The sequence below is a fragment of the Cornus florida genome, unplaced genomic scaffold (assembly GCF_030987335.1).
Source record: "Cornus florida cultivar Cherokee Brave unplaced genomic scaffold, ASM3098733v1 CherokeeBrave_3.0.0_Hap2_Chr02, whole genome shotgun sequence".
NCBI lineage: Eukaryota > Viridiplantae > Streptophyta > Magnoliopsida > Cornales > Cornaceae > Cornus > Cornus florida.
The window spans coordinates 58082516-58101348 of NW_026775572.1; the positions used below are offsets into that span (position 1 = coordinate 58082516).

At 38.6% G+C, this 18833-nt stretch overlaps 1 pseudogene; it reads left to right on the forward strand.

Moving 5' to 3' along the window:
- The first annotated feature begins 641 nt into the window (after window positions 1-641).
- Window positions 642-4601, forward strand: LOC132295079 (receptor-like protein EIX2; annotated as a pseudogene).
- Window positions 4602-18833: the final 14232 nt, after the last annotated feature.

Below are 18833 nucleotides of genomic sequence, written 5' to 3' on the forward strand. Positions count from 1 at the left end.
TGAAATTTTGGTGCTCATAAAGAAAATTGGATATCATATATGAAACGTTTGCGGTTCATGGTCTATAGATTTTCACTACTTAATGAGTTGAACTGATGGGGAGAATTTCAAATTATTATTTGATTTTTGCTTTCATCAGTATCATAACAACAGAATTTGCTTGTAATGGTGATGCCAATCTCACACATTGTTTAGAATCAAATCGTGAGGCTCTTATTGAATTCTGTCCCACTCAATAGACTCGATCTCAATATTTACTTAGACTTTTGATAAATATTAAAAAAATAAAATATATATTATTTAAAAACCAAACCTAACCTAGCCAATTCGTCCATTACTTAATACTTTTTCAGGCATTTTTCCGCATCCGCTCTCTCTTTCTCAAAGTCACTATTTTTATTTGTCATAATGTTGATTTTGCCTTTTGTCGTGTGCTCTAGGTTCCCTTTGTTCTTCCTTTGTCCACATAAATTTGATTGGCATCTGCTTAAACACGCCAGTTGACCTGGAAAATGTTATGGAAGACTTGCAGGAGAGCCATACACTCCACTAAAGTGGACCAGCACTAGAAAGACTTGACTTCAGACTCTCTCTCTCTCTCTCTCTCTCTCTCCTAAGTTAAATGAAAGTGTTCAGAGAAGTCATATTTATGAGAGAGGAAAGTGGTGATAAAAATGTCTGTCGCATCACATTAAGTGATAGCAACTCATCTAAAAAAGTCCTTTCAGTAACTTCTTCTGTAATTTCTGAGCTTGCCTGTGAATATACTTTCTTTGACCCCTCTGAAAACGGTGAAATTTTGGTGCTGATAAAGAGAATTGGATATCATATATGAAACGTTTGCAGTTCATGTTCTACAGATTTTCACTACTTAAGAGTTGAACTGATGGGGAGAATTTCACATTTTTATTTGATTTTTGCTATTATCAGTATCATAACAACAGAATTTGCTTTTAATGGTGATGCCAATCTCACACATTGTTTGGAATCAAATCGTGTGGCTCTTATTGAATTCAGAAATGGCTTGAAAGATCCCGAGAACCGGCTCTCATCATGGCATGGAAGTAACTGTTGTCAGTGGTGGGGGATCAGGTGTGATAATAGAACTGGAGCAGTTGCTGTGATCGATCTTCACCACCCGAACTATGCTACTGAAGAGTACAGGTATGAATTTTGGAACTTGACTGGAGATATTAGACCTTCATTGCTTAAACTCGAGTCCTTGACATATTTAGACTTGAGTTACACTACATTTCAGGACATTCCAATTCCTGAATTCTTTGGTTCTTTGAAAAGTTTGCGATATCTAAACCTGTCAAATGCAGGGTTTAGTGGCATAATTCCTCCAAATTTGGGAAACCTCTCCAGCTTGAAATATCTTGATGTTTCTTGTGAATTCTCCAGTCTAAGTGTTGATAATCTTCAATGGATGACTGGCCTTGTTTCACTAAAACATCTTGGGATGAACCGCGTTAATCTATCTTTGGTGGGTTCAAGCTGGATAGAGGTACTAAACAAATTCCCATTTTTAACTGAATTGCATCTTTCACTATGCAGCCTTTCTGGTTCCGTTTCATCTCTAAGTTCTGTTAATTTCACTTCACTTGAAGTTATAGATCTTAATTTTAATAGCTTCAACTCGAAGTTCCCTGATTGGCTTTCAAATCTCACCAGTCTTGTACATGTCAATATGAGTAGTAGCGCCTTGCATGGAAGGATTCCACTTGGACTCAGTGAGCTTCCGAGTTTACGGTATTTAGACCTTGGTTCAAATGACCTTAGTGCCAGTTGCTTTCAACTGTTCAGGGGAAGCTGGAGAAAAATAGAGGTTCTCAATTTTGCGGGAAATCAATTACATGGGAAACTTCCTTCTTCCATTTGGAACATGAAGTAACAATAGGCTAATTGGTAAATTGAGTAACAATAGGCTAATTGGTAAATTGCCAGAATGGTTGGGTCATCTTGAAAATCTTGTGGAACTTGAACTGGGCGATAACTTGCTGGAAGGTCCCATCCCTGCTTCTCTAGGGACACTGCAAAATTTAACCTATATTGGGCTTGGAGGGAACGGATTTACTGGGTCTCTCCCAGACAGTTTTGGGAAGCTTTCAGAATTGTCTCACTTGGATGTTTCTTCCAATCATTTGACAGGTACCATCTCAGAAGAGCATTTTGCAAAGCTAAGGAAGCTGGAGAACTTACTCTTCTCCTCAAATTCCTTCATTTTGAATGTCAGTTCCAATTGGGTCCCTCCATTCCAAGTTATTGAGCTTGCCATGAGTTCATGTTACTTGGGTCCTTCATTTCCAACTTGGTTTGAATCACAAAGGGCGCTCGAGGTATTTGATTTATCAAATGCTAGCATTTCAGGTTCTGTACCAGCCTGGTTTTGGGATATAACTTCTAATATGATTTTGTTAAATGTTTCTCGCAATCAGTTATGCGGTCAGCTTCCAAATCGTTTAAATGTAACTTCCTATTCAGATTTCAGCTTCAACCTCTTTGAAGGACCAATTCCTCATTCTATTTCAAAGAACCAAAGAATTCAGATTCCTTAACTAGATCTCTCCAACAATCAATTTTCCTGTCCAATCCCTCAAAATATTAGTGAATCCATGTCATGGTTGTTCTTTCTCTCTATTTCCAACAACCAACTAACCGGACAACTACCTTCCACCATAGGCGAAATGCACAACCTCGGAATCATAAATCTTTCTTGGAATAATTTCACAGGAAGTATTCCTTCAAGTATAGGGAATTGTTCTTCCCTAAAGGCTTTAGACCTCGGAAACAACAATTTGTCTGGGGTGATTCCAAAATCTTTGGGTCAGTTGAAAGAGATTCAATCATTGCATCTAAATGACAACATCTTATTGGGAGAAGTTCCCTATTCTTTCATGAATTTATCAAGTTTGCAGAACCTAGACCTTGGAAACAATTATTTATCCGGTAATATTCTGTCATTGTTTGGAGAAAGTTTTACAGATCTTAGAATCCTTAGGCTGAGGTGGAAAGCATTTTCTGGAGGAATTCCCACTGAGCTTTCACATTTAAGTTCACTGCAAGTCCTTGACCTTGCTCATAACAATTTGACTGGCAGCATTCCAGCCAGCCTGGGTGACCTGAAAGCTATGGCACAAGAGCATAAAGTAAATCAATATGTGATACGTGCAAATGGTTCGGTCAACCACTATTATGAAGAAAGCGTGGTTGTGAATATGAAAGGCCTGACTCTAACATACACCAAGACTCTGTCCCTGGTGACCTCCATAGACCTGTCTGGAAACAATTTAAATGGGGACTTTCCAGTGGATATAACAAAATTGTCAGGTCTTGTGGCCTTGAATTTGTCAAGTAACCAAATCAGTGGCCGAATTCCTGAAAACATTTCAAGTTTGCGTCAATTATCATCTCTTGATCTGTCTAGTAATAAGCTCTCAGGTGCAATACCCCCAAGCATGCCGTCATTAACATTTTTGGGTTATCTGAATCTATCGGATAATAACTTCTCTGGAGCAATCCCTTACACGGGGCAGATGACGACCTTTACTGAGTCTGCTTATGCTGGAAATCCTGGTCTTTGTGGACCTCCCCTTGTTGATAAATGCCAAGGTGAGGATTCGTATCAACCAAAGAATGTTGAGAATGAGAATGGCGACGTCTTCATTGACAAGTGGTTTTACTTGAGTGTTGGCTTGGGATTTGCTGTTGGACTTCTGGCTCCTTACTTGATCATAGCAACAAGGAAATCTTGGAGAGAAGCATACTTCAGTTTCGTGGACAAAATCGTAGACAGGTTACCATGCATGAGATACAGAAGAGCAATTCGCAAATGGTAGGCTTTCTCTTTTGTTGTGTATTATTGGTATCATAAAAGCTTAATTTGGAAGTGAATTTCATTTCAAACATAGAAATTTCAAAAATCTGCAAAGTACTTGGCCTTCTGTTTTCATAAAACTATTTAAACATATAATTTTTCAAAAGTTGTTAAAGATGATTTTGATTTCAAGTGATTTTTACCTGTAGAAAGGATGTAACCTTTCACCCTTCCCAAACATTTTCTTCAGACAGTTTATAACATGTTATTCTTTCATTCAACAATAGGAAACGACTCCTTTAAACCCTTAACTTAGTCCTCTTAATTAATATTTTATAACTAGAGAATTATGTGATTGACTGCTTGTTTTTCTTCAATATTTGATGGTTTTGAGTATAAGACTTTTTTTGTCTATGAATATTGATTGCTGGCATAATTAAGATTTGATGATGATGAATGTAAATTTGACAAATTTCTTTCAAAATTATGTGAAACACAAGGTGAAATTCTGGATATGTCGCGCCTGGACGTGAATCTGAATGGATTATTGCTGTGACGTACCTGGTTGCCCCGGCAATGGCTCCTTTCTGATTTTCATTATAGTAGGATTTGGTTTCGAGTTAGTTAAATTCAGGTTTTGCTTCTCACGTTTGATTTTTATATGTGTAGAGGAAATGTATTTCCCACCAAACAAAAGTATTAACATGCTCTCATTATAGTGTACTTGGTTGTGATGGATTTGGGGTATGAAATTAATTTAAGGTTGAGTTTGTGTTTCATGCTAGTGCTTTCTATGTTACTCAAATTGATTTCATAGTTACATGAAATTATCAGACATTTGGACATGAAACACACAGTTTGATATTCTATTTTCATGTCTTTTCTACAGCATTTTGAATTTTCATAAGGAAACTAATTATTTCTTGTGATTGATTTATTTGTTAATTGTTATTAGCTCATCACAGCTTTGTGCATACCAAGAATAAAGACAACAAAAGTATTAATGATTCATTTTGTCTGTTAATGATTTTCTGGATCCTTACAAAGAATCACACACCACTTGGACTAAACAGACGTGATTATATGATTAAAAAAATAATAAAAATAAAATAACTAACATATGTTAGTTATTTTTTTTTGAAGCATAAATCTTAATATAGATTATTACAGCATGTCATGAGTACATTGTTTCAGTAAATGCAGTTTTGGAAGCAAATATTTTTATTTGTTTTAATTTTATTTTACTTTTTGAATGATTTATTTATTTATTTATTTTTTTTTGTGACTTATTTATACTGATTCCAATAATATTACACCCGTTTTCTCAATCAAAAATATATGGAAAGTATTTTATCAATTGTATGTGAAATAATAGTCTTTTGAGAGTCATATAAGAATTTCTCTGTTCAAGTCATATGTGAAATTCTTGTATGACTCTCAAAGGACTATTAACTGTGATAGGAATCTGAAAATCATTGATTATAAATTACGAAATGAGATCTTGAAGTGTGAATGATAGCATCTTATTTAAGTCCAACAATGGCACACAACTCAACTTTTTTTTAAGCTACTCGAAGAAAGATCCTCAAACAGGATATAGATACCCACGAAAAGAAACAAATACTAAAAGAGATTGACATTCCAAAATCTAAATTGTACAATATCAAAATTAACTACAAAGAAGAATAAGGAGAAGAATTGAATTCTTAAATTACACGGACCTCTCATATAATTTTTCATAATTAAAGAGACTCCCTTATAATTTTTGAAATTACATTGACATCCCCTAATAATGAAACGTTGAATGTGTTCAAATTACATGCCGATTTAATTCTTGAAGACATTATTTTGAAGCAGTTGAGATAATGTATGTGATAAAACAATAACTATTTGCCTAAAAACATATATAGTTGGTATATAGGGAACATGATTTGACCAGCTAGCAATGCTCATTATTGTGGGAAGTTGTTCCATGTTATGAAGTGATAACTTGATCTTCAATCTCCTGTTATGCAGGTAAAGTTACTAAAGCTAGGTATAGATTTCTTATAAATTGTAGAGGAAATGTCCTAGAGGAAAACGATTTTCATTTTATCTCTAGTTTAGGGATGGTATTGTGAATATTCAATATTTATATAACATAATATTCAAGTTTTTGTTTTTGGTTTTTTTTTTTTTTTTCACTTCAAGTTCTTAAGATTACCTTGCTTTGACCGAAAGACAACTTCCTGAACCATAAAGAACTGGACGACCCTACCCTCTCCACTTTGGGGGAAAATCAGCTCCAGTCACACAATGCACAATTTCCTCCATTTTGGAATGAGAGGAGGACAAATGGCCACATCACTTAAAAAAGTGGGTTAAAAAAAAGTAACTGCACACTGTTGAAGTTGTATTAAATGTGTGTAATAATATTGTATATTTGTGTAACAATACGGTATAGGTTATATTTATACGGCCTATTGTTCATTTAGCCCTTACTTATTATATGGAATTGTCCATTTAGCCCCTAGCTCTTACTTTACAGAATTTGTAAAGAATGCAAAGAAGAGAAAGAAGGAAGAAGGTCTGCGTGGGAAGAAGGTGCTTTGTTGCATGAAGAAGGTCTGTGTGGGTCTGCGAAGAAGAAAGAAGGAAGAAGGAAGAAGGTCCTGTGTTGGCCTTTTTTTAGTTGAAGAAAACCATAACCTCTCTTATGCGTCTAACGCTTGGGTTTGCAAAGAGAACCATTGCTACATTGAAGAAAACCCTAACCTCTCTTCCGAAATAGAAGCCGGAAGCAGCGATTGTTCTGCGAATGAACCCAAATTTTGGTTGCTAAACCTAAGCAGGTACGGATAATAATTTTCAAATTTGATTTTGAAAGGAATCGTCTTATTTCCATAAAAACTAAATGGCAAAAACAAATATAATTAGTAAGAATATATAGACACATTTTTGGTAAGAAACCCTAACTTCTCTTTCCAAATAGAATCTGGAAGCTGCGATTGTTCTGTGAATGAACCCAAAATTTGGTTGCTAAAACTAAGCAGGTATGAATGATAATTCTCAGATTTGATTTTGAAGGGAATCGTCTTATTTCCATAAGAAACAAATATAATTAGTAAGAATATATAGACACATTTTTGGTAAGAAACCCAGAGTGTTACAATATTAAGAAAATGTTTGGTCGTTGGGCTTGTATCGCAACGTTTTCCTAAGTTGCATCCCAAATTCTTCCTAATAAGCATCCCAAATTCCTCCTTATCTGTATTCCAATATTTTTGTAAAGTGTGTCACAACATTTTCCTAATGTACATCCTAATATTTTTGTAATATAAATCCCAAAGTATTTGTAAATTGTAACCTAACATTTTCCTCTGAAGAAAACCCTAATCTCTGTTGTGCGTTTGAGGCGTGGGTCTGTGAGGAGAACCATCTTTACATTGAAGAAAACCCTAACCTCTCTTGCTCTTTCTTTGATTGAAGAAAACCAAAGCCTCTGTCTTACCTTTTCTTCATCATTCCTTTTCGGTGATTAAAGAGAACCTCATAACTGATCGCCCTAAAAATCCACAAAGTGCAGAAGTTATTTATTGTTGATTTGGAGTCCTGCTTTCATCAATAGTAAGCGGATGTTCCAAAAGTCTAAAGTTCTGTAGTTGGGTGCATGTGAATTAGCCATTTTTAGTTTAATAATGCTGCCTAATGTGTTGAGCATAGTAGATGGGGTGCCTGATGTTTGCATTCACATGTGTGCAATAACATACATATGACATTGTAAATTGTCAATGTATTTGATTTCATAATTTTTTAGTGATTAAATTGCTTATCTTTACTGCAGTTGAGTTTTGAACATAATTTGCTTTAGTCTTCCTTAGTGATGATCTTGTTTATATTTAAAATTTGTCATATGTATATGATTATAATGTTAGTGTCTATAAATTTGGTTTATGGTGATATAATTTCTATCTACTTAACTTATGTTGCATAAACAATTTCGTTTATGCATATTTTCTGGTTGACAAATTGGGCAGAAGAGCCAGTATGCCTTGATTTATTGATATTACCTATGTAATATGCCTTCCTAGAGAAAAAGACTATGTTTATATCATATACTCCATATAGTTTGCTGTGTAGTAGGAGTATTAGTTTTGAAGTAGCTTGTTTTAGGGAGTAAGAAAATACAGGTTTGTCAAATAATCCACTATTTATGTTTGGCTAATATCTTTCACAATAATTGTCTTCATATTAGTGAATCAGCCTCCAAATACACAACACTTGTCTAAAATCTTGTTATTTGTACACATGTAGGTTGATGAAACTTCATGGTTTAACAGATTGTGTAATAGTGATATTAGTATTTTTTAATTTTGGATTGAAAGGAAATGTTTATGTTGGACATGTTTCAGCAGTTTAATTTCAAAATACTGAAGCATTGTGTTATACACTTGGCAGTTAACATATTGTTGGTATGTAGCATGCAATGTACATTAATAGTCTTTGTCTGTCATATCTAATTGTGGCTCGAATTGAATTTAGGTTTGCAAATGGGTAGGTTGAAGACTGTAGCGCGTAATAAAGGGAAAAGGAAAAGGAATATTATACCGGTTCCAAAGAAGAGAAGTAACCCAAAGAGTGGTGAGGTTAGTGAGAGTTCGAGAATGTAATCTGAGAGCGATTCTGATTATGTGCCATGTGAAGAGGAGGTACATAAAGAGGAATATGAAGATGATGATGAAGAATTTGAGCCGGAGGCAAAGACTACTACATCCTCCAAGACCAAAGAAACTATGCCGCGTCGTCCTGCTAGAGTGTTCGTTTTGTTCAAGTATGTATGTATTAATGTTAATTTTGCAATTGAAATTTGGTTTGAAGTCTAAAGTCATGGAAAAGTAGGACCAAATTGGGAAGTGATATGAAATTTTTGGTTTTCCGTAAATGAAAGATATATGAATTTGAGAGTGTAGAACATAAAAAGTAACTTGTAATGTATATGTATTTAAATCCTTATGCTTGGTTTATTAATGGTTGATCAGAGCGGCATATATGAGGAAATACCGAGAAGATCATGGATTGACTGAAAAAATCAAGATGTCTTGATGCGACCCGAACGTGTGCACAAAATAATGCACAACACTTTGAGTTTGGAAATTAGTGTCAAGTGGGCATCATACTTAAATTTATAAACCGCTTAACACCTATACTATGTAGTATGAGTGAGAAGGGGTTGTCCCAAGGGATTATGAGGATCGAGCAATGTCGTGGAATCACAATTAGGGCTAGTAGGTCGAGTGATCAAACGATTGGTTGGTTGGTTGATTAAAAAGCAACTAAATTAAACTAATTGATAGCAAAAAAAATGCAATTAAGAGTAAGTAAGAGAGAGAGAGAGATCTCGGGGTTTAGAGATCACCACCAAGCAATACATTTCTATATCATTGACAAGTGATTAATGAGAGCAAATGGTGTGTTGCAATATTGAAAAAAAGTGTGTGTTTGGTTGATTCAACAAGCAAGGATGACTAGTTAAGCATGTATTGTCTAAATATCATGTGAAAAACACAATATATCTAAGCAATGAAGCATATATTGTCTAAACAACATGTGAAATGCACAATGAATCAAAATAAGTTATTAATCCTTTCATTAAGCTCACAATCCAAATACAACACAAGGATAGAGACATATGCTAATTGCATTCAAAAGCTTGGATCATCAAACAACAAGCATAGATTGTCCTCCCATTTAACACTACACTACAACTACACTACATCTACACTACTAGCATGAAAATAAATTAGGGGAGAGGCATAATCCATCAAGAGATAAGTATGAACCATCAAGAGAATCACAAAAGCATTCCTTTAAGCACTATGTTTTGACAATCTCTAAATCTATAGTATCAATACACATAGACATGCATCAATAACACAAAATCTAGAGACAAGCACATAAACATCTATTCTCGCATACATAGACATATGGATAGAATGAAATGATCAATTGGAAGTATTAAACCACATAAATCATTGAATAAACAAAATCTATATATATCAAAGTGTCAAAACATCAATTACAACACGAATCCCTCAATAATACACAAGATTAAGATATAAAAAGCATGTTTGGGGCTAACTCTAGCCCCAAGAGGATGTCTAGCCACTTATGGTGACGTTGCTCCAACCCTCAAGGGCTAATTCCATGGTTGAAATCTGCTCCTTGTTGATGAAGAACTCCAATGGTGTCTCTAGCCTCCTCCTCCTCTAAACTTCCTCTCCAAGAGATGATATGAAAATAATGTTGGCTCCCCTTGTAAAAAGCAATCCTTATCCTTATATAGGTAGGTCAAAATGACACCCAAAATGAGCTGGGGTCGTGCACACAATATTCCCTAATTATTGGATAAAGGACAACTTTCAATGAGGTGGAATTTTAACTTTTTCGCACTGGAAGAAGTTCGATCGATCGAACCTTAGACTTGGATCGATCGAACTGGCTGAGATCTATCGAACTTAGGCTGGATCGATCCAACTGTCTGAGCTTTTTGGAAAAAGAAAAATCCAAGATATTTTTGGGAGATATTTATGGAAATAGGACAAAAGTGGCTAGTGGGTGGTACAGCTGTGGATATGATCAATCATTTGAAGAAGGACAAAAGTGTTTAATAGATCGAAGGATGGTGTCGGATCGATCAAACTTTTGGGACTTTATGCTTTTGGGTCTGGGCTTGGATCTATCTTGAAGTGCTGAGATCGATCATTGTTCGATTGATCGGAACCTTGAACTTGGATTGATTGAACTTTGCTGCTTCCCACATTTGGCTTCATTCGCTTCCTTCTTTCTCCATTTTGCTCATTTCTTTGTTTAATCCCAGAATTGCTTCAATTAAGCTCTTATTTGGCTGAGTTAGCTTATTTTCGGGATAAGTGCCTGAAAATGAAAATAATACGAAATCAATCTAAAACGGTAAAGTAAGATAGATAAAGGTACTAGAATGCCTAAGCTTAAGGGGTTTAAATATGCACTTTTCAGCGCTCATCACACCCCCAAACTTAAATATTGCTAGTCCCTAGCAATGAACTAGAAAGTAAAGGAATGAAATGAACAACTATACAACTATGAACTAGAAAATAATAAATGGATAACGCCACTTTTGTAGGGAACACGATTGCACTTAGCATATGCAACAAGCCTTTTAAACCCCTAGGTTACCCCTAGTGGACGAGTGAAGTCTCGTGAGGGTTTCCAGAAATGGTACCCATAAACATTAAGCTCATTCTTTCAAAAGAGGCACCAATATTGCAAACAAGCATTGGGAGAAAACTACCTCAAGTATACAATTTTTTAACCCTTTCCAAGCAATCTCCTAAAATCTCAACATCAAGCAAACAAATATGGTCCTCCACATATCAAGAAAATGATCTTGCAAATCAAAACAATTCTAGAATCCTTTTGAGTGGACCGGCATCAAATGTGTTGCTATCTTAGCCAACTAAAGAATTAGTCACATCATTACCCTCAAACTAGCACACAAATCTAGTACCGATCATCAAGACAAAAAATGGACCTTTTATTAAAGCTTTATTGTTCTAGCTGCGCTTATTCTTTTCACTCGATTTTTATTTTTTTTATTTTTTTTTATTGAGGATCAAAGATGGAAGCATGGTGCAATGTGTTGATCTATTAAACTTTCTAGCGATTCATGAGGTCGAGCGTTAGGTTAATGACTCCCAAACCAGACGGCTTTAGGGCATTAGGCATTCAAATACCCCTACGGACTTACAAGCTCAAATCAACTAGGCTACAAATCAAGACAACAACCATCTAATCATTTCCCACTTCTCACCTTTTGGGAGAAGTCCTCATTTTTTTTATTGTTTTTGCTTTCTTTTTTTCTTTTCTTTTCTTTTTTTTTTTTATTTTTTAAATCAAGTTCAATTATTAACCTAGAGTTTGGGCCCTCCACGTTTCGGCGCGAGAAGTTCAGTGCTTGATGAGGCTAGAATCCCGACTACTTAGTGAAAAGGGATTGTTATCCACCTTTATCAAGAATGAAAGCTTTCAATGCACTACTAACTCAATTGGGATATAACCAATTCAATAATCAACAAAGCATGTACCCCACAAATGAATGCTAGTGTGCGCCTGTGCTAGTGTAGAATCCTAGAGTGAATCTCAAAACAATCACAAGATCAGGATGATGTGGGCCATAAATGCAAGCAAGATATCAATCTTTTGAAAGTTTTACTCCTAAATGGCATTTACAAGGCATACAAGGAGTATTGGACTCTCAAGTCAAGCAATTTTTAAATTTTAAGCAATATAGTCCTCAAAATTTCAAAATCATAGCTAGATATGGACCAATCATAGAAATATCCCTCAAATACACAAGTCGTGCTAAAATTTTGAATTTAAAACTAACATTGTAAAACACCAGTCCCCCCAAACTTAAATTGCACAATGTCCTCAATGTGCAAAGATAACAAAGGAAAGAGTATACCAGTGCAACTAAGCGAGAATGATCAGGACTGAAGTATCCGAAGTGGGTGGCATTGCCCCCCCAAACTTGGGATGAACTATGGTCCTGAAAATTGGCACTTGGATAAACTTATCAGATTACAAAATGGGATAATCAGTGCATAGTGGACATGCAAGTGTAAATGGGATAAACATATAAAGAAATGAGAGAGGTATAAGGGTGGTCCTGGAAATTGGGTAGCACTCTCTCACTGAAGTCATTGTGATGCACCTGATGGAGTCAAACATATAGGTATTAGAATATAATATATGACATCCATAACAAAAATAGATATATATATATAACAGATAAAGTGCAAGTATAACAAAAATATCAAAGCCGACAGACTGGCTGTAAAAATAATAATGTACAGTGACAATAGTAAAGTATCAAAAGGAGAGAGAGGGATCATAAGATAGAAAGGACTGGGAGCTCAGGAAGATGAGGTAGGACGGGCAGGTCTGGCTCCGTGGATGTCTCTGGATAAATCTATGAACATGGTTGCAACATCCGTGCAGAAGACAGCAAAATCAGCTCTGTAGGCTGTGAGGTCAGCTCGGATGGCAACAACAGCATCATCAAGTGTCTACAGACGTACTCCAAAGCCGGGGGTCATATCTGGAGTCTTAGGCATAGATGAATCAGAAAAAGCTCCTGAGTTTACTCCTGCTCATGAATGGGCAACTTGGTTAGAAAGTCCTGTTCTGCGTCGTCTGCAGGGCGCTCTATGTCTATATCTAAGTGCTCGGCAGCCGGATTGATTGGTGCATCGTCCGCTGCGGGATGTGCTGCTGCTGCTACTGCCTCTGCCGGTGCTGGTGCCTCTGCCTGGGACTGGGCTTATGCCTCCTACAGCTCCAACTCCGCTGCAGCCAGTACCGCGTGGTCCTGTAGCCTAGTAATAATGGAGCGGTAGGTCTTGTTCCAGTCCTTCTTGCGGTAGTGAGAGGAACCTCTCTCGGGGTGTTCCCGAAGATGGATGGGGTAGCGCTGATCAATGAGAATCTGGGTGATGAGGTGGCTGAAAGGAAGAGACTTAGCCCGTCAGGGCATCTCCTTGCTGATGTACTCGTCATACAGCTTCTTTATCACGCTCTAGATGAGCTCGGGAATAGATACCTAGTGCCAGGTGTAGAAAGAGTAAAGGGCTGTCAGATAATCGCCCCTCCTCTGAATCTTGTGCCCCGCCATGTATATATTCCGATAGAGAACGAAATCAGTAAACCATAGGTCATCAGGAAGGAATGTCCGGGTGGCGAAGGTTTCACCACTGGCATGGTGACCTGTGAGAAAAACTGTTATGTCATCATATGAAGGCCTGAATAGCCTCGGATATGTGTCCAGAAGCTCTGGGGGATATCTGTGTGGATAGTGGCAAGAGCGGGCTAACGTGTCCACTGTAATGGTGATCGGATGGCCATCGACAGAAGTGACCATCTCGGCTGTAGTACGCGGCGTTGGTCGGAGATTCTGGTAGAACAACCGAACCAATCGTGGGTAGACTGGCTTTATAACGGGGGCAAGAATAGCTGTTAGGCCCCTCTGAATAATATCCTGGTAGGCGGATCGGGTCAGCACCGATTAAGAGAAGAATGCCGTGTCAAACTCTGACTTATGGTGGAGTGTCATGTGCGCATATCGAGGTGTGGGCCTATCATGCCCCAGATTGGCTGGCTGAGGTGGTATATGTGAATGCTCAGCTCCAGTCTACGGTGGAGATGGTGATGGAGTGAAAACAGGATGAGCCGCAGAAGTGGATGGTATGTGGTCATCCTCAGGCTCATGAGATGGTGACTGAGGCGGGGTAGCCTGCGCTGGCATGGTATGCATGTACATCATGTTCTTAATGCCATGGAAGTGAAAGCTTTCACATTATACAATTGTGCATACATTACAAGTACTCTAGGAAAATTACACATGCCATCCCATATCATTCTAGCAAGTTTTACAACAATATAAGCATGGTAAATCAATTTATTAGACAAGGAAATTAGTCAAATAAACATGTTCTCATACAACTTAAGTAACACATTTAGTCATAACCTCACATAAAACACTTACATCATCTTTAATACAATTAATTCAAAAATAAGCATGCTTTTGAACAATTTAGGAGGTATAATTCACAAAAGAGCAAGAACATCATGAGTTAAGGGCCCCTACCTCAAGATTGCACAAAACCCTTAAAATGGGTCCTTAAATTTGAGCTCCCAAAGAGGACCAAAAGCTAGAATTGCTTGTATGAGCGCGTAGAGCTCGTCGCGGGCTTTGTTTTGCCTCAAACGATACTTAAAAACACAAAGAAATGAGGAAGCAATCAAGGATTGAAACCTTGAAGTGGAAAAAGGAAAAAGAAAACAGAGAGGAAAGTAGAAGCGGGCAGCTGGGAAAGAGAAAGTGAGATAGCAGAAAACAAAAACACAAATGTGGTCTTAATGACCACTTTAAAACAAAATTGTGGGTCCCTCCACTAACACACATATATATAAAAATAAAAATAAAACTTAAACATTACATTCTCCCCAACTTTAAAAGATTTCGTCTACAAAATCAAGACATACCTGGAGAAGAAAACAACTCTGGATACTTGGAGCGAACCTCTTGTTCGAGCTCCCAAGTAGCTTCCTCGACTCCTTGGTGTCTCTAAAGGACTTTCACCATTGGTATCATCTTGTTCCTCAACACCTTTTGTTGTGTGTCAAGAATCTGAACTGGTCCTTCCTCGTAGGAAACATCCTCATCAATGTCTACATCAATCCAACTCAAAATGTGAGATGGATCTGGCTCGTACTTCCGTAACATCGATACATGAAAAACATTGTGGACCCTATCCAACTGTGGTGGCAAAGAAAGTCTGTAGGCAACCTCTCCTACTCGGTCCAAAATCTCAAATGGTCCAATGAATCGTGGAGACAACTTGCCACTTTTCCCAAATCTCATCAATCACTTCCGTGGAGAAACCCGAAGAAAAACGTGGTCTCCCACCTCAAAGGATAACGACCGTCTCCGCTTATCAGCATAACTCTTCTGTCGGCTCTGAGCTGTAAGTAACCTCTGTCTTATTAACTTAATCTTCTCAGTAGTCTCAAGTACAATGTTAGGTCCTAAGGCGGCTGTCTCACCTACCTCAGTCTAACAAACAGGAGACCTACAAGGTCTACCATACAACGCCTCAAATGGAGCCATCTGAATGCTCGCCTGATAACTGTTGTTGTAGGCAAATTTAATAAGTGGAAGGTGATCCTCCTAACTACCACCCAAGTCAAGCACACATGCCCGAAGCATAGCCTCCAAAATCTGGATAGTACGCTCCGACTGACCGTCAGTCTGTGGATGAAATGTCGTACTCAGGTGCAACGCTGAGCCAAACGCTGCTTGAAGTCCTTCCTAAAACTTCGAAGTGAACTTAGCATCCCTATCTGAAACAATGGTTACTGGAACTCCATGCAACCTTATAATCTCCTTCACATAAAGAACACCAAGCTTCTCTGCATCATCTGTTGCCTTAATAGGCAAAAAGTGAGCCGTCTTGGTCAATCTGTCAATGATGACCCATACGGACTCATTGCCCTTTCGTGACCTTGGAAGACCTGTCACAAAATCCATAGCAATATGCTCCCATTTCCATTGCGCTACAGGTAATGGTTGCAACAAACCGGCTGGTCTCTGATGCTCGGCCTTCACCTGCTGACAGGTAAGGCATCTAGCCACAAACTGTGCAACATCTTTTTTCATCCCGTTCCACCAATATTGACGTCTCAAATTGTGATACATCTTGGTACCACCTAGATGAACTGCAAAGCGGGAAGTGTGAAACTCCCATAAGACGTCCTCACGACAAACAGTAGGAACCACCAACAAACCCCTGAACCATAGACCCCCATCTGCATACAAGGCCCAATCTTTGACTGTCTCACCACTGGAGATCAAAGCGTGAATGGCATCTAAATCCGGGTCCTGTCTATGTGACTCAATCACTCGTACAACAAGAGTAGGCTGAGCCATAAGACTAAACAAGAATGCCGGCTCGCTGTCAACATCGTCATCAAAACAATACAATCGCATCTCTGCCAAATCCTTAAGCATCTTCCACTTCCGAATAACCATACAGGCCAAAGTTCCACGAGATTTTCGGCTTAAGGCATCTGCTACCACATTTGCCTTGCCCGGATGATACTGCAAGTCAAAATTATAATCTTCCAAGAATTCAACCCATCTTCTCTGTCTATTGTTCAAGTCCTTTTGGGAGAAAAGGTACTTGAGACTTTTATGATCCGAGTACACCTCGAATCTTTCACCATACAAGTAGTGTCTCCAACATTTCAAAGCAAACACAATTGCCGCCAACTCTAAATCATGAGTAGGGTAGTTGTACTCGTGAGTCTTCAACTGCCGAGACCCATAAGCCACTACTCTACCATCCTGCATCAACACACACCCTAAACCATCACGTGAAGCATCACAATAGATCACATAACCCAAGCCACGCTCAGGTATCACCAACACTGGAGCCGTAGTCAATCTTGTCTTCAATTCTTGGAAAGATGACTCACAGGCTTCATTCCATGTAAACTTAATCCCTTTCCGGGTTAAACGGGTCATAGATGCTGCCAAACGGGAGAAATCTTTCACAAATCTCCGGTAGTAACCCGCTAGACCAAGAAAACTACGGACCTTAAACACATTCTTGGGTTGCTCCCAATTCAAAACAGCTTCAATCTTAGATGGATCAACTGACACTCCGCCTTCTGAAACAACATGTCCCAAAAACTTCACCTTTTGTAGCCAAAACTAACATTTCTCATATTTGGCATACAACCGGTGCTCCCGCAAAATCTGTAAAACAATACTTAAATGGATCTCGTGTTCCTCCCGAGATCGTGAATACACAAGAATGTCATCCACGAAAACTACCACAAACTGGTCCAAGTAATCGTGAAAGATGCGGTTCATTAAGTCCATGAATGCCGCTGGAGCATTAGTCAAGCCAAAAGGCATAACAAGGAACTCATAGTGTCCATACCATGTACAGAATGCTGTCTTCGGGATATCCTCATCCCTAACCCGCAACCGATAATAGCCAGACCTCAAGTCAATCTTAGAGAAACAACTGGCTCCCCTCAACTGATCAAATAAATCATTTATCCTTGGCAAAGGATACTTGTTCTTGATGGTGGCGTGATTCAACTTCCGATAATCGATGCACAACCTCAAAGAACCATCTTTCTTCTTAGCAAATAAGACCGGTGCGCCCCATGGTGACACACTCGGTCGGATGAAACCTTTCATCCTCAAATCATCAAGCTGTCTTTTTAATTCCTCCAATTCAACTGGTGCCATACGATACGGTGCCATAGAAATCGGCGCGGTACCTGGCATTAACTCAATAGAGAACTCCACTTCTCGGTGTGGAGGCAACTCTGTCAAATCCTCCGGAAACACATCCAGAAAATCATGAACAACTGCAGGATAATATTCTTCCATAACATCATCCTCTTCGGCTATAAGGGTAGCCAAAAAGTAATCACCACGACTCCGTCTACGAATTCTATAAAACAATGAAATGTGGAAATCACTCCGATCTCCCACGAAAAAGAAACAGTCTCCCTCGGGAGTACAAACTGTAACCCTTCCTCTGAAACAATCGGTCGTGGCATAAAAGGAAGCTAACCAATCCATCCCGAGAATGACATCAAAGCTAGTCATTTCTAGGAGGATAAGGTCAAACATAAAAGTTCGCCCGGCTATCACAATGGAACAGTCCCTCACGACTCGGCTCAAAGACACTAAAACTCCAACTGGCGTATCAACACACAACGCCCGATCTATAAAACTGACCTCTAACCCCGATGCAAGTGCAAATGATGATAAAATGAAAGAATGAGATGCACCAGAATCAAACAAAACACTGGCCCAAGAACCAAACACTGGAAATATACCTCGGAGAACTGAAGATCCATGAGATGCATCAGTTGGTGCAAGGGCAAAGACACGCCCCTACGGTGCCTGTACCCGTGAACTACTAATCTGAACACCAGACTGTTGTGCCGACACAGTAGGAGTATCCCTCCTAGCTGGTCGTGAACCCTGAGAAGACAAGGCAGGCTGTGGTGGTGGCGACGCTCTGAAACCTGATTGAACCGTAGCCGATTGTAACGGCCTCTACCATGACCCTCTGCTACTAGTGGTGCCTGCTCCTTGACTCGGACAGTCCCGAATCAAATGGCCCTGCTGGCCACACCCATAACAAACCTTCGGAGCTAAAGAAACTGAAGTCAATCTCATAGGACAACTGGACTTGTAATGCCCAGGCTGCTGACATTGAAAGCAAACAACTGCACTCCTATCAGACCCAGCTGGCAACGGAGTGGTAGGAGCAGATCGTACAGACTGCTGTCCCTGAAACTGAGATGGATCGCCCATGTTCCTTTTCCAAGAAGATCCTTCTGAAGATGGCCCTGTACCCCTCTTTTGCTTCAACTGCTCTCTTCTTGCATCCTTCTCTTTATTATCAGC